Below are 14,066 nucleotides of genomic sequence, written 5' to 3' on the forward strand. Positions count from 1 at the left end.
CATCTTATCCATTCCTCCCAGTTAAGGCATCTGAAGTCCTTATTAATTGCAAATGATATCTAAGAGGAGTAGCTCCAATTAACATCTTATCAGCCATTAACTCCTTTCCTCAGATTCCTTCATCAAAGTATCCATGTGGCTATTTGATCCTTTGGGGATGGTTCATAGGATAGATAAGTTTTGAAAAAAGGCAAGGTTGTCTAAGAGCCTGGAGCCATTTCTGATGCGTGACAATCAAAGTAATTTGCTGATGAACGTAGAAGATGCAAGCATCTGGACAGATTCTGTATTGTAAAGTTATCCTGTATGCCATTTTCTGGATGAAGAAGTTAGATAGTGAATGATACCAGTCAAAAAATAAAGGTGGTATCCAGTGAATGGAACAGTGTAAATAGCCCCTTCAGATCCAAAGTTTCAAAGTCATCTAACCATTTTCATTCAAGAAGATTAGCATAGCTAGAGAACCAATCAGATCTCCCCAAAAAATAAATTCCAAGGGATGACCTAAATGTATTAGTCACATATAAATTTGCAATATCAATCATTGCTGGAAATGAGGGACCCATCCGGCAAGACTTAAAAATTGTTTCCATATATAGCTCAACTCCTGCTTTGTGATAGTATTTATTACTATGATAGGATATGACCTTTAATAGTATTTAACATTTTTCAAACTCAAGTTCTCTGTCTTCTCCTCGTCAATCTTCCACTGATGTTTCACTTCCCCAGTGTCCTAACCTGCCTAGAAATAGAGCACTAGCACATGGCTCCCACCATCAGAAACTCAGGACTTCACTACCCCCCATGCCTGGGCTACCAGTTAGTTCTGCCAATGCCCCCTGATCATACATCTCTTACTTTACCCATCTTTTTTAACCCACCTGCCACATTTTCCATCTTCTTTTTTCTTAGCAGTTTCTTAAGCTCCTACATCTTATCACTCAGATTTTCAATGCTCCCATCTGTCATTGACCTGTAAAATCTGAATTCCAGTGATAATAATGGCCCTGATGATTATTTAACATTTTTCATCACTTTGATGTTATGTTACCTTAAACTATCTCCTCTAATCCTCACAACACCATTATGATGTCTAAGTATCTCTTTTATAGAACAGGAAACGGAGACTTAGAGAAGTCAAGTAATTTTGCTGAAGTTCTACAATTAACCAGTATTTTACAAAGATATTCTGATAATACTGGATCAAAAATTAAATTGATTGAGACCAGTCAAAATTCACCTTTTTATACATCAAAATATTTATGAATAAAATAATATGATGTTGAGGATTTACTTCAAAACAATCCATTGCAGAGGGCACTGGGTATATAGGAAACAAGAAAGCCATGTATTAATGATTATTGTAAATAGGTGACAGATACATGGGCATCCATTGTGCTGTTCACTCTACTTTTGTGTATATTTTAAGCTTAACATATAAAAACACTTTTTACTGATCAGTATTGCTATTCAATGTTTATATAATGTATATTATACAAAGGTCTCATTTTTGTCACACAGGTTTATTTTTTTCTAGACCTCTGTAATATGCATTGCACAGTTATCTCAGTGGAAGAAACAATTACCCAGGCACTGTGTCAAACTGCATAGTGTTATCTTTTAATTAACCTGTATAGCCTTTTTACTTAACCTAGTTTGAGGAGTGACAGCCGCTGGGGCTGTTGAAATAATGTATGCCACTGCTCTTTTATCAGATCTATTCAATCAAAAACAATAGTTCCTGGTGCATGGTCTGGCTCTCCAGAGCTGGTTATACTTTCTATTCGGTCATGATCTTGTGAACGTCAGTGTGGCAACTTGTCTTACTAACCAGAGCACTTAGAATTGTTTCAATATATGAAACAGATTGATTCAATATTGCCTCTTCTCAAATGTTTGTATGTAAAAGCTATTCTGCAACTCTACTTTAAAACCCTTCCACCAACTTAGAATATCCAGTGTTGTGAATATGCGAGATAGTTGGAAGCTCGTGTTGTCTGCTGAAGGCTTAGATAAAAAGTGCCACATTTCTGGATAGAAATTTATCAGTACAGTACATAATCAAATCTCTTCTCTAAAAAGGTGCATGCCCTGGGACCCAGCAAAGCCATATCTAGAAATTTATCCTAAGGAAGTAACTGAACAGATGCACAGAGATGTATATGCAAGGATATTCAAGGCAGTGTTTTTTAAAATATTAAGCAGTTAAGAGTCTAACTTTCCAACAATATGAGATTGGCTCAATTAAATTATCTGCAGACATTAAAGATGTCAATGTAAATATTTTTATGGTAATGGGGAGGTATTCATTAAATCCTGTTAGTAAATAACAGGTTACCCAGAAATATGCATATTATGAATATATATATATATAATATATACACACACATATGAACATATAGACTAGCATGAAAAAAGGCATATCCCTGTGTAGGTATGTGTGTAAAATTTGTGTGTATGTGTTTGAGGGGGTTTGTTCGGGAGGGGTGTGGATTGATAAATACTATAATTTCTTTTAAGTGATTTTTTTCCCATCTATATTTTTACATATTTCTACAATGGAAATACTACATGTAGTAGCTACTTAAAAAATAAAAAGGAACAAAAATAACAGATAAAACCTATTCTGTCTAAATGTGTTTCAAGTGTTCAGATAAAAGCAAAGGGAACTAACCTAGAGAAGATGTAAAAAACCTTTTGGGAGCATTGTTTCAATAAAGAAAAGCCTTTCTGTATTAATTATTGAGGAGAAATGATGGAAAAGGTAATGGGGAAAGAAGCAGAAGAGTGAAGAGTCATCCTGCAATTGGTGATAATATTCCAGCTGGAGGCTGGGAATTACGAGCGAGATGTGGCCCCCCAAACAAGTGCAATATTCTAGCATGTTGCTCTCTCCCTTTTTTGTAGTGCCAGAGCTTTTTGGAGCACCCATAACATGCCAGGTATTATTTGCTGATTTCTACAGTAACCTTTCAAGGTAGGACTTCCTAAACTGTGGCCCAGGGGAGTTCAATGTCTTGTCCAAGGTCAGATAGCTGTGAGCTGAGATGCCCTTTACCTCTATGATTTAGGGGCTTTCTATTATCAAGAGAGGAGGGACCCACAAAAGCTCAAAGAAGGGCATTGTCACTGCTGTGTTGGTGACGAAGACAAGACCTTGATGATGTCTGGATAGAATGCTCTGCAGAAGGAGGTCAAGATGAGTTGTGCAGGCGGCAACTGAGAGGACTTTTTTTGGAACCAGAGTGAGCCTTTGTGCTTGTAAATGATTCAGGCTAGATGTTTACAATGAGCAATTTAGCTTCAGGCCCGTATTAACTTCCGTTCCTATTACTATCAGATTAATTGCATTTTGTTACTTTTTCTAAATATACTTCAAATCAGGAAACCTATAATTCAGCAGTTAGTCATTAAAGTAGCAGTGGATCTGCAACTGTGTCATCTGAAGCTCATCTACAGAATAAAAAAATCCAGGGCTCTTTTTTTTTTGTATAATAAATAGAGCATTAATAATAAGTAACTAGGATATTATTTGTAAGGTGAAAAATGTCTAAATTAAAAATTCTTCAACTATCAAAACAAATCAAGGCAAATAGACAAAAGATGGTTGGAAGACCATGCATAAATCTGCATTTTTATATAATGTATCCATAGAATCATAGAAAATACATTACAGAAAATACAGAAATTCTGTCATTTCAAGATTATGCAAACCAGTGTGTGTGTGTGTGTGTGTGTGTGTGTGTGTGTGTGTGTGTGTGTGTGTGTGTGATGTACAAAGATAAGCTGGACTTAAAGGGAAGTTAGTGTTATCTGATAAATTTCAAATGCTAAAGTATTAAAAGCCATATTTCCTATGCGCTGCAGAGACTATGTATAAATGTGTGTGTACATCTCTCTCTATATATTCTTCATTGTTCATTGTTCTTCATGATCTCATGCCTTTACATGCAGCTAATATCAAATATGTTTTCACAGCTAATCAATAACGCAGTTTACATCAGATGACCAGAGAGTTGTCAATTTTTAAAAATCCCAGCCTCTCTTGCAGATTGCTGACTTCAAAGACATGCATTAAGATTATTAAGCAAGTAATGATTGATTTATTACATAACATTAAGAAATGTTTTCCTTGAAGCACAAATTAAAAGGTCACGGATGCCCAGATTTTTCTTCAGGTTGATAGTTGAAAATGCAGAATAGATAATATTGCTGGCTGTGAAGGACACGTGAAGGGGATTTGAAGTAACTCTCCTTTCTGGGCAATATTTTAATGAAATGCTTAACATTCTGCAGTGGATTAATGAGGCAGTTCTCTATTTTCAAACAATGGATGAACAATTAAGACCCAATCCTGAGAACAAATTGGCATCACTGTTATTTTGTGATGGTATTTAAAATGACCATTGCTGTAGCAGCGAGGCATTATTTAACAGGAATGAAAATAACCATTTACATCAAGCAATTCAGCAGAGATATTTGGGGGGGAAATGTGGCAGCTGCTGTTCCTAGAAATAAAGCTGACATTTTAGGATGAAAGCAATTTGACCAGCTAAAACCTAAACATGATTTGTGCCATGTTCAGAAGTCACCCAAAATGCATGCCAGCATGGTAAATGCCCCCCATAAAGCCAGCAAGCTGTGCCATTTCTCACCCCAGTTTCAAAACACTCAGGAAAAAAGAGATGGGTGCAGATCTTTGAAGACATCGGACTTGAGAATGAACGGAATTAATTAGCCACATGAGGGTAAGAAAAACCATACATCAAGTGTGAGAAAAGTAATCTACATATGGAGATTAACTAGGAAAAATTTATCTTCCAACCAAGTTCAAAGTCCAGTCCAAGACTGCCCTAAACATCTGCATGTCCTAAATAATCAGGAACTATATTGCTCAGCAAGTTTGCATAACAATGTAAACAGAATAATAAATTATCTTATATTTTTCCAGTGCATTGTTATGGAAAACAAGAAGGGAAATTCTACAGGTGGTCAATGAGAATAAAGTATTTCTTCATGCCCAAGAGTCATATAAAATCAAAGAACTTTTCTTATGCTTTTGTGAGTTGTATGTTTATCTCAGTATCTTCCCAGGGGAACATTCTTTCTAAATCTCCAAGGGTACTTGAAAAAGTTCCTGGGAAGATTCATATTATCTTTTCATTCTATTTTTCCACAAACTTTTTAAAGTACCTTCGTACTTCACATAACTCCAGTCTTTCCTTCCCAGGTTGCAAAGTTATTTTGCTTGCTATTTGAGATAACCTCTATAATATAGTACCCCTTCCCCCAAAAGAAAAGTCTATATGACCAAATTGATGGTATGAAATGATTTAAGTTTAAAGAATAATTCATTATACTATCAAGATCTTGGCATGCCAATTGCTGAAAAGACTATTTTGAGCTGTCAGTTCTAAAGCACATATTTTTTCATTGACTGACATGCCAAGTGCTTGATGGAATAATGAATTGTTCCCATTGACATCACCGTAGCACACGACTCTGGGGCTCCATGCAGCATTTTTCAGGGGCGATGAATAATGTTGCTGCTCTTTCTGTGGTATGTAAAGCCAGGAGGATGAAGTCAGGCTCAGAGACTTGGTGAAGAAGAGGATGGGGGTTTAGAGGTAGAGGGAAGAAGGGGATGAGGGTGAGAGATCTGATTAAGGTCAAACATGAGTGTGGTACGTGTCATAACACTTCATGATTAAAAATACACAATTCTGCATTTTGACACGAGTCCAACAAAACAAAACCATCCAAGCATTCTGCTTTCTTGCTCGGGAAGTGTTTGAGGTTGGTTTTTGTTGTTGTTTTTTTTTTTTTAGACTTGGAAGATATTTACTGCTACTGCACTCAACTCAAAAACCCAACTGCTCTGGCTTAGAGGTGAGAAAGACAAAAAGGAGGTATCCAAATCAAAGCTATGGGGCATTGTCCTTATAACAGACCTGTACATATGCCCAAGTTACACTCTGCAACTAAAGCATCATCGTCCATCCCTATGTCTCCAGGGTGGGCCAAATCTAAGCCATTCTAGCCAAGGGGATACCTTCTGAAGGCTTTAAGACCCTCCCAGCAAACTGGTCAGGAGCCCTTGGTAACATCAAGGGCCAGATCTACAAGATAATTAATACTGACAAAAGTTATAATCCACAGAGATAGGCATTAATGCATTAGGTACTTACTTTTTGTGTAAAAAACCTTTTTTTTTTTTTCCTGCATTTGAAAGGCAGTCTTGGACCTTCATTAAGACAAATCTCTAGTTTCCAGTTAGGGGCCTTCTTGACCCCATGTGCCTGAGTAATGAGTATTATAATAATAACACCTGCTTCAAGAGTTCCCTTACCACCACCACCACCACCTCCGTACCAAACAGCAATTATTATTATTTTTTCAAAGCTTTGGTTTACCCTCTGTTAGTTCTATGCATAACTGAAAATGTTGGATTATGCCAGGATTTCTCTATGTCTCAGCCCATCTCTAAATACTTTAGCAGATGAATGATTCCCCCACTACCCCCAGGATGAAGAACACACACATTTTGTATATAGACTTTAGGAGAGGCCCAGAAGAACCCCCTCTCATCAGAGCCACCAAGTGGCTATTTTACATAACAGAACGTAAGTATGTGCATATATTTGAATATATTCACATACAATGTGCCATTTAATCATAGACTCAATAAGAAGTATAACCTAGACAGCTACAGTTTAGATATCAGGTCTGAACTCACTTAAAAGCTGAGAATACTGAGGCCAGCAGAAGGAAGGCAGCAGACAGGGCTTTTTAGTTAGTAAAGTTCTCCCACGATGTTGATAAAGCCTATGCAAGGCAGAAGTTCAAGTGCCACAGCCCTGGAGCATGGGCTAGTTTTTTCTGGGGGTGTGCCTTTTGCCATCTGATCTCCCATGGCATTTCAGATTAAAGTTTGTCACCTACATAAAGGCTTCTTGGGTGTGCATGGGCACATGACCTTGGCTTCCTATATGTCTGCATCTTCTCCTCTACTCCTTCCTGCTCCACTCCCTGTTTATTGAGGCCTCTTCAGGGACCAGATAGTAAGTGTATTATCTCACACTTCCCTGGTATTACCCTTCCCTGGCTGCTCTACCCCCTAGTCTAGAGCATTTGCCTTGGTCATGAATGTGTTCCTTCCCTTCAGGGCACCTATCTCAGTTGATCCTTATATGTCCTCACTTGAGTGATTATCTGATCTTATCACTCATTTTCCCCTATTCCCTCACCATTGTGTTCCCAGCAAAGTGTCCCACACATAGAGTGACCAAATACACCTTCAGACAACCTTATGAGATCGGTTCCCTCAGGGGCCCCCATTTAGAGATGAGAAAACTGAGGCTCAGTGAGCTTAAGTGGTTTGCCCTAAGTACTCAGGTGGTAAGTAGCAGCATGAGGCCTGTCTGAGGCCAGAGCCTGTGCTGTCACCGCTCTACCAGGCTGCCACTTATCATGACTCTGCAAAGCCCCTCTACTTTCTCGGAAGACTTCATGTGCATGCACTTGCCAAGTGTTATTACCCTACAGAAGACTCTTGGTGGGTGTCAAGAAGTCTCAGTGGGTGAAATAGGTATTATCCACAAGCTAATTTGGTTTCCTTCCAAGGGCCAGGCACAGACCCCAACAGAATAAGTCCAAAATCTGCTACAATGTCTCATCATGTGGGTCCTCACTTGGGCAGGAAGCTGTTGCCTAAGAACCAACCAGTCAATACCCCACCGCAGATTCCTGGCTAGTGAGTGCTATTTAGCTCCACCAAGAAAGCAGACTTTGACACCACAGACTTTTAAATGCTAATATAGGAATTAAAAGAAGAAGAAGAGGAGGAGAAAGGGGGAATGAGAAGAGGACGAGGAAAGACTCAGAGAGGCAGAATATAACATCTTTCCCAGCTGTTGGCCTTTTTTACTAGTTTAAAAGCAAAGCCATGCTCACCTTTTTCTGGGTATTACTTTCATTCCCTTGTCCTTTGGATTTATTGCTTCTACCAAATAGCATCCACCATAAAACTCTCCTTTCCAAAAGACTGTTATTTGAATTGCAAAAGCAAGATTATCTAAGAACATATAATCCAGTAAAAAGCAAATACGATAGAATTACAAAGCAATTTCTGAAGGCAGTTTATTTACATAGAGATGCCTGACAGACCAAACCAAAATTCCGTCTTGGAATTTGGCGATGGGACTACTACGAGACACTCCATCACCACATTTTTTAATTTTATAGAAAAGTAGATGTAGTGACATCTTTGTAAACTGGAGGAGGAAAAACTCCCAGTCCCATTTCCACAAGGTCAATCATAAACATTTCTAAAAGCATCTTGTGTAGATTCTCCCCCGGAACATTGCTGAATATTACCTGCATTTTTGAAAAATGGTAGACAAAGATAGTTTTCTAGCGGATTTACATTTTTCTATCAGTGTAGAATTATTCCTACTGCAAATTGGTGCTTTCTTTCTTTTCGCCCTGTTTCCTACCTGCCTAAAGAGTGTGAAGGATTATTATAGCACAATGTATACCTATTTCCTTAGTTTTTCTATTTTCCTCCTCATCCTGCCTCCTTTTTAGCTGACTTTGAAATGTTAATCCTGGCCTTTCCCTGCCTTGCCTTAGGTCTGTTCAATATGTCCTTACTACTCCCATTTCACTCTGTTTTTTATGCTTTATTTACATGTCTATACCATGTCAACTTGGGGTTTTCTTCTGGGACTTGCAGGGGTCACCTTTAACTTCATCTCCTACTTGATGAGTCCACCTCCATTGCCTCGTATCAAACTGGCCTGATTTGGCTGGCATCTTTATTTTAACACCACACCCAACTTAGATGTCCATCGGAGGCAGCAGACACTTCAACTGAATCGTGTCCTTGGGATTTATTTTCCAGATTTCTTTGGAAACTACAATTACCTTTTACCTACACTTGTCCTGCTGATTGAATGACCTTAACTTGAGAGGCAGCAATGCATTGATGTATCTGGATGGTATTAAACTTGGAATAAGACCACCTAGGTCCCAGGCCTTCAGCCTTAGTTAGCTTCCATCTCTGTGGTATAGTATGGAGATAATAATATCTGCAGTGTTGGCGTTGCTATTAGTGAGGTTCTTTCAGATTGTAAGGAAGAGGTAATCCAATTCTTAACCTGAATGTACAAGTGGCCTCATGGATAACTGAAAAGTGGCTCATAATTGTACTCCATAAAAGAGGAGCCCCAGGAGCTCAGATCTGGTATCTTTGTACCAGAAACTCTAGAATTCTCTTTGCATCCTACATTCAAATGTCCCCAGCAGAAGGGATCTGGATGGGTCATTTATTTACCTTTTATCTTTTATCTTCCTGATTGGATAGACTTTGGTTCAACTGTTGGTCCCTGGTCCTGGTCCAATCAACTGTGATTTAACTCAACAAACAAAGTGCAACTGACCAGAGCAACTTCATGCCAAAGGCACTGTCTGGTACTCTTTTTTCCAAAAGGCTGTGGTCATGGTAAATGCTTACAGCGGCCTGCCCGGTGAGGGATTCTTGCAACGCCAACTCTCACGCCCCTCAAGAAAAAGATTCCATGGTCAAATAGATTTGGATACAGTGCGTCTTACATCTTCCTGTCTAGAGATTCACAATGCACATTAGTATATCAGATGTGATAAGAAGCCCTGCAATTAACAACTCTATTTAACTTGACTTGAGGTGGCATTTCCCGGGTAACCCATTTTTTATGTAACATCTTATTGACACCCAGTGGAAGATACTTTGGCAAATGCTGACTTACACCTCATGAACTGTCTACTGCCACCAGCTTTATCAGTGTCTCCTAGACCAGCAGTCCCAACCCATGTACATCAGAACCACCTAGGGACATTTAATAAAATACAGTCAGCCAGACTTTACCCCTGGAGATTCATATTTACTTAGTCTGGGGAGAGGTCCAGAAATCAGAATTTAAATGCACTAGACCTTTGAATAGTAGCAATTCTACATGTCATAGTATAACAATAGCATTTTCTTCTTCTTCTTTTTTTTTTTTTTTTTGACCAGTAAGGGGATCACAACCCTTGGCACAGTGTCATCGGCACCACACTCAGCCAGTGAGCGCACTGGCCATCCCTATATAGGATCCGAACCTGCGGCCTCAGCGCTACCAGGGCCACACTCTCCCGAGTGAGCCACGGGGCCGGCCCAGCATTTTCTGAGCATATTCTATGTGCAAAGTACTAAACAAGTGTGACTTTATTTTCTTATTTTATCTTTTAATCACGCCTGCCTAATACATATTACCACCAATTTACTAGTAAGGAAATTGAAGCTCCCTGAGGCCAGGCAACAAGCCCATGACATACAGCTTATGGTTCCAAGGCTGAGAACTTAGGGCCTTCTGACTCTTATATCCACGTTCTTTGGTCTACACAACACTGTTTCTCCCAGGAACCCTCCTTTTGTGTTCTGCAAGTGCCTGCTACTGATGGGCAGTCAACAAACCATTGTGGAATGAATGAAAGCCATGAAAGACCTCCAAGGTCCCTTTCAGCACAAACATCCCCAAATTCTGTGAATCAAGTTTGCAAAAATAAATGTTATAAAACACTGAGAACTGCATTAGAGCATTTAGTGTTAATTAGCACTTAGTGTTAGTCAGTATTAACACTCCTTTATTTATGCTAAACGGCACTCTTTAATTAATGTTTTGTAATTCTTGGGCTTCTAGCCTTCAGTGAGCTCCTCTGCTTAGAGTTTGTTCTGCTCAAACCAAATGATAACAGCAATTACGTATGTAATAACCTGTAAGACCAACATAAGAAAGAAATTATCTCCTAAGAGGAATTTAAGAGTTAATGAGCAATCTACAAATCCTAAATAGAGCTTGACTCTCAACCAAATTCCCTAACAAGTCAATGAGAATGTACTGCACTAAACAGCTTCTGTCACTAGAAATCATCTTCCCGAGGCCAAGTGCTCTTCCCACAAGATGATCAAGACATATTATACAGGATTCAGGTACTGGCTGCATGCAGCCAAGAAATTCTACATTTAAACCTCAAGACGGTCAGTGATAACTTTCCCACATTTCCTCAGATCGGGAATGAAAAAATCCGTTGCACGCGGAAGCATGACCTTGCTCCTAACACTCAGGTGCCTGGAATCTGCAATGAGATTCTCAGCCTAGTTTCAGATCCCAAAGAGGCCATTTGGAAGGGCTTGACTGCCACCTTGTGGTCACATGTGCACTACTGCCCAAAGTGAGGGCCCAACACAATAAGAAACAAACCAAGCAAACTGCTCTAACCCACTTCTCTTTTGACAAGAGTGGTTATAACGTCTTTTGACATGCCCCCATAAGCTAAAAGAAAAGAATGATATTGAAGTGTTCTGGCGACAACCCTCGGTTGGGAGTAGGTTATTTTAAATAACTGGTTTCTCCAGGCCAATCATACCTGAGCTGATTTGCTTATATACTCCTAGTTTAGGAAAATGCAAGTATTTTCCAAATTTTCTCAATATTTACTATGTTTCAAAGAAAACTATTTTGCAACTGCAAGAAAAGACCTAACTCCAGGACTGTTTTCTCCATTCCCCGTATCTCCTTCCCAACTAATTTCTCCCTTCTCTTTTCCTTCCTTCCAACTCTAAATTCCTTCACAAGAAAAGCTCTATTTCCAATCCATCTGCTACTTACTGGTTGTGATTTTGGGGAAGTTGCTTAACCTCTCTGCTTTCTGTTTAAACATCTAGAAGAAAGATTTCTACATTTTTAAAAGATTGTGGGAGGTGGAGGCACAACAAATAACAATATGCAGCAGAGAACATATTTGGCCCACAAAGCCTTAAAATATTAACTATTTGGCTCTTTACAGAGAAAGTGTACTGTCCCTTTCTCTAGTCTTCTGCAATTTGAAGATCCAGTATCATTTGTAAGTATTCTTTAACAAAGAATCTAGTGAAGGCTTTAGCTCTAACTGGCAGTTGATGGGAAGAAGCAGGAAAGTGGCACAAGTTAATTGGCACTTGCTCTGTGGTGGATGCCGCGATGTGCCATGAGGTCCCCCTTCAGACTGAGAAAGTCCCCTGATCGCTGCAAAGGTTGACCACTGATGGATCACAGCTGAGCTCCTCTCCAGGAACTGCCCTCAGCTGAACGAGTTGCTTTTCCCAGGGTTAAAAACCTGTCTAGGGATGGCCCCTATGGGATAACTTGCTGCTGCAGGCCTCTCTTCTCATTTTGGGACCTCTTTGAAGGACCACTCTAGCTCCACAGCACCCCACTGAGGCCTCACATGCTACTGCATCACAGCTCAATTTCTCCCTCTGCCGGAGCCTGGGCCCCTTACTTCATTACAGGTGTTGATTATGAGAACCTTCCCCATAAACCTTCTGCATACAAATCTCCACCCCAAAGTCAGCTTTCCAAAGAATATGACCTAAGAAATCCCTCTACAGTCTATTGCCAATATAATAGCAAGAGTTACCTTGTTCAAAGGTATGTTGGGCCTTTACTCCTTTGTTCATATCCCTTCAATGGCTCTCATCACACTCAAAGGACAAATGCCTTGCCATCTGCATTCCCATCTCTCTGACCTCACCTCCTGTTCCTCTGCCCCTTGATCATACCAGCTGCACTGACTCCTTGCTGTTCCTCAAACACACCAGGCATGCTCCTGCCTCAGGGCCTTTGCACATGCTGTTTGCACATGGCTTTCTGGAATGCTCTTTGCCCAATTATCTGCATAGTTTCTTCCTTCACCTCCTTTCAGTCTTGACTCAAATATCACCTCCTCAATGAGAACTTCCCTGACCTTTTACTTAAGTGTGCAGAACTCTGCCCCTTCCCAGATGCCACATTACTTTTTCCTCTGTAAGTTTTCTCCATTGCATATATCAGGATCTGGCATACTAGGTATTTGTTATTTATGTTGTTTAATGCCTGTCTCCCCCATCAGAATGTAAGCTCCATGAGGGCAACAAATTTTGTCTTTGTTGAAAACACTGTTGTATACCAAGGACCTAGAATAGTGACTGGTACCTAGTACTGGCTTAATCAATAGTTAGTAAATGAGCAAGTGAATGAGTGAAAGACTATGGATGTGGAGTCAGAAGGCCTGTGTTCTTCATGGAAATCCCTTGAACGGCATCTCATTTTCTTTACATAAAAAAAAGGGAACCATAATTCTTCTGTCATTTTGGTAAGGTTTATGCAATGTAATATTTGTGAAAACATCGTATAACAAACTGCTAAATAAATGTAAGGTATAATTTTTGCTTAATCTGAATTCTTCATCAGTGAGCTACTTAATTTTTATAATCTGAGAGCTAGCAGATTGCCAAAAAACAAAAAAAAAGCAAGCATATAACATTAAGACACAGAAAACCTTGAAAATGTTTCTGATATTCAAATAAAATATAAGATTTATTCCAAAGCCATACCTCAAATGCACAAACAAAATGCATCCCTTTGAAAGACAATAAAAAGAGCAGTCTTTACATTTTAAGTTTTATTACAATTTGAAGATCTTCTTTGTTCCCACCAAAAGTCTGATAAAGATTAATTCCATAATTAAAGTGTTAAATGTACTTCCTTGTTTATATAACATATATTCTCTCTTTAAATGCAAAATATTCAAATACAATAATTTTATGAAACTGTTCTCAATTCTGAAAGTCTCACTGGTCTATAGAATCACATTTCCATGTGCTTCTTAAAATGAGGTAAGAAGATAAATGTTGAAACCTTTTTTTTCAGATAATTTTTTCAGATGTTTATATCTCGCTGACACCAAGTGCAACACACCTTGACAATTCCTTTCATGTGAAATATTTTCCCAGTGGTTACTCAGTATCTGCACAAACAGTAGCAATATCTGCCATTTATAATATGCCATTTATATATTTTAATATAATTAAAATTCATACGTTGTAATTCTTTTCACACCATTTTAAGATCCAAATCAAAGCTATTGCTACAGTGATTCACTGTTTTCTTTATAGATATTTTAATAAATATTCGTAAACTCTAGAAGACTGTTCATAATCCTTTAATGCAGGGGTCGTAAATTTTTTC

Source organism: Cynocephalus volans, chromosome 11 (genome assembly GCF_027409185.1).
Source record: "Cynocephalus volans isolate mCynVol1 chromosome 11, mCynVol1.pri, whole genome shotgun sequence".
In the NCBI taxonomy this organism is placed as follows: domain Eukaryota; kingdom Metazoa; phylum Chordata; class Mammalia; order Dermoptera; family Cynocephalidae; genus Cynocephalus; species Cynocephalus volans.